At 40.8% G+C, this 3452-nt stretch overlaps 1 long non-coding RNA gene across 2 annotated transcripts in view; it reads right to left on the bottom strand.

The window, feature by feature from the left end:
* LOC112550918 overlaps positions 1–3452 on the bottom strand; it is a 17216-nt gene that overhangs the window by 12928 nt on the left and 836 nt on the right. The window lies entirely within an intron of this gene.

Below are 3452 nucleotides of genomic sequence, written 5' to 3' on the forward strand. Positions count from 1 at the left end.
TTCCTGCTGGTTGTTTGACTTTTGACCAAATGCTTCTAAGATTTACAACCTACCATTTCTAATCCATTTACAACTTTTAGCCTTCAACCAAATAAAAACAGGACAAAGACTCATATAACAAACATGTCTTTATATAAGGCATGGATCACAATAACTAATACTTATACACATAGTTTAAAAAGTAGCATGAAAGAACATAGCATAGAAACTGAAAGCAAAGCAGAAGTTATAACCCAGAGCCATGCTATTTGGAGGAAATGGATATGACTTAATGGCTACAGAGGTGTCCTCATCTTTGGCAGTTGTGGTGACACTGCTTGACAGACAAAAAGCAGAGATTTCTTAGGAATTTCTTGGATTGGAATGAAGATTGTGTTTCATATAATAAACAACCAATTAAAAGTGTATCTTAGCTATCGTGTTCCTTAAGTGTCACATCTATGAAAATAATTGTAAGCAGTTCCTAAAGTTCAGTAAAGATGAAAGCAAGTTTGTAATGACACATAATTATAATCTTTTATTAATAATAATTTTTGCCTCAATATTGAATTTTATTTCCTAAAAACAACAGGAACAAAAGTTAGAAATTAACAAAATGCATACACTGATTATTGAGGTGATACAGCTGTTCTCTTATCTGTTGTTACACAGGACAAAAAGTGATCTTAGGATCCTGATTGTGACCCTTGTTCTCCATATTTCTTATCTTGCCTTTGCCTTAAAACTGCCTAAGAGAGCATCAGTAAGAATACTCATACTTACGTGTTTGCAGAATAAAAGCTACAGGTTGCAGGCTTTTGGGAATAGTGACTAGGAAACCACATTCTTCTCAGTTACATGGTGTATATCTTTTAGCTTAGTAAAATTACTGAAGATAGTGGAGTTACCCTGGATTTACCACAGGTACTGTAATTCAAGAGGTGTTTTTCCACATTTAACACAGGGGAGGAAGTCCCTCATCTTGGATTTGAGTATAACATGGCAGGGGGTGAGGGAGCACATGGCTGCTGCGGGAGCCACAGATCCTGCCTGCCCCACCCCTGTCCCCAATCCCCTCATCTCTCCCCCACCAGTTATCTGTCCTTACACCTGTCCTTTGCTGGCTGCTTACCTTCCAGGTCTGGCAGGGTTCCAGGCTTGCTGTAACCTGGGGCATGGAGCACATGGTTTTCTGGCCCTGGCCTGGTAAAACTGTTGTGGCAGTGGCAGCTCTGGTTGGGCCCTGGGAAGGGGGCACAGACAAGGAGGCAGAGGTTGTAGGGGAGAAATGGTGAGGTAGGGCAGATGTGGGGGGCAGAGGTGATGGGGGAGCAGGCAGCAAGGAGGGCCAGGCACCAGGGAAAGCACAGGTGCTAGAGGATGCAGGCATGGGGGTGGGGTGAGTACCAGGGGACAGGCATGGGAGGGCAGGCAACAGCGGTACAACAATGTGTGTGTGTGTGTGTGTGTGTGTGTGTGTGTGTGTGTGTGTGGTAGGGGGGAGAGAGACAGATGGTAAGGGTCAGGCTGCTTGGCTCCCTCATTCCCTGCCCCCACACTGCTTCCCCTACCACTTCCCCACCACCTGCCACCCACTGCCTCCCCTTTTTCCATCTCCCCTACTGTCTGCCTGCCCCCCCCCCCCCACTGTTTACTCTATCACCTATGCCTACCACCTGTTCCCTGGCCACTGCTTTCCCCACTGCAACAGTAGGGGAGGATGTATTAAAGATAACTCTCCAACAATTAGTTTCTATACATGGAAAATGATTAATCAATTTATAACTTTTTCATGTATAGAATCTAATTATTGGAGATTGCCTTAAATTCGGAGTTGTCTTGGATTTGGGTAAATACGGTAATCCTGTACAGAGGGTGGACTCTACCTCGTATCTCCTCTCTGCTTGGTAAACTGTACTGCATAGTCTTGGAACCACTAACAACAATAAACGTAGCTCCCTTGGGCACTTCAAACGTGTGCTTTGTGAAACTATGTTTTTGACAAACTGGAATAACTGATACTATGCACCTCCTTCACAGCTCCTGATCTTCCTCTCAAGAGGATCCAGTTCATCTCCAAAGCCACAGAAATAGGTAGATAAAATGAAAGTGTCCCACTAGTGAGTGATGCGGTTATTCAGAGGAACCAATCAGTTCAACACTCATCTGGCTGGTTATGAGCTGCGTGCATAAGGGTTGGCCACCTCTACCAGCAGCTAGAATCTCCTATGCTAGGTTAAACAGTGGCATGGTGCCTGTCATGTACATATAGGAAACAGAAATCTCATATCTTCCTTTAATTTTTATCTACATGGAAGTGCTCAGTGGAGTAACACTCTTCTTTACAAAACACAACCAAATTGGGCATTTAAGCACTAAGCATTATTTTAGCCTATTCAAGTTCTGGTACTACACCCATTGTAGTATCAGATCCAAAACATCTAACCTCAAGCCTGAAGTTTTTCCTCTGTGTTAAAACTTGTCATAAAATGTCTTCAGACCCAATTCAATAAATATGTTTATATCAGGAAAGCTTGTGAAAGTTTGTGGAAGCCACATAAAATAAAGCATTGATTTTCTGAGGTATCCACTAGTTTAAATCAAGACTTTCTTTATTATAATATCTGAAGAAAAATCGGTGTGTCTGTCTGCATTAATAGGATAAAAAATAGCAGTAAGTTCTAGTGACTAATTTAAGATACTCTATTTATGCTTGTATAAATAACAACTGAACATTGACAAAAACCATATTCATGATATAGTCTAATTACCTTTCATAGTTGTCATGGTGTTTATATATGTGTTTAAAAATAATTAAACACAGTGAGGTATCTACTAATAATAAAAAAGGCCTTTAGACAACTGAAACTTAAAAATATTAGAGAAAGATGGAGCCCTCTACCTGAGGATCCTATTGAAGCAACAGTCCCATTGATATCTTGGTAAATTGGGTGTGAAATGAAAGCTTGATTAGTCCACTGTATGCAAAGGGAGTTTTGCATAAATTCAACAATGGCTCAGTCTGGCTCCCAGGGAAATCGATAATAAATATATACTGATGCTGCAGAAGCAGTGTCTGGCCTAAACACAGATGATATACATTTAAAATACAGTGCTTCATGGAAAATGAGCACAATATGTACCTGCTTCTGTGCTGTTGACCCATCAAGTAAAACTCCCATGGAAGGCAGTGGATGATGTCCATATAAGTAACAGGATATTAATTTTTACTAGGTCTCAGTGAAATTTAATTGAGCATGCAACTAGTCAACTTATTTCAGTGGAGCCACTCACATGATTAAAGCATGTGCTTAAAGTCTGTGTTGAGTCAAAGCATTGATAAATATCACACATATAAATGGAGGGGAGAGCAAATGGAAATCATGTATATTCCCAGTTATGAGAGTTCAAAAATCCACATCAAATCACAAATCAAAACAGGGGTCAATAAACAGAGAGGGGTGGGGAGGGAA

The sequence above is a fragment of the Alligator sinensis genome, unplaced genomic scaffold, assembly GCF_000455745.1.
Source record: "Alligator sinensis unplaced genomic scaffold, ASM45574v1 scaffold195_2, whole genome shotgun sequence".
NCBI lineage: Eukaryota > Metazoa > Chordata > Crocodylia > Alligatoridae > Alligator > Alligator sinensis.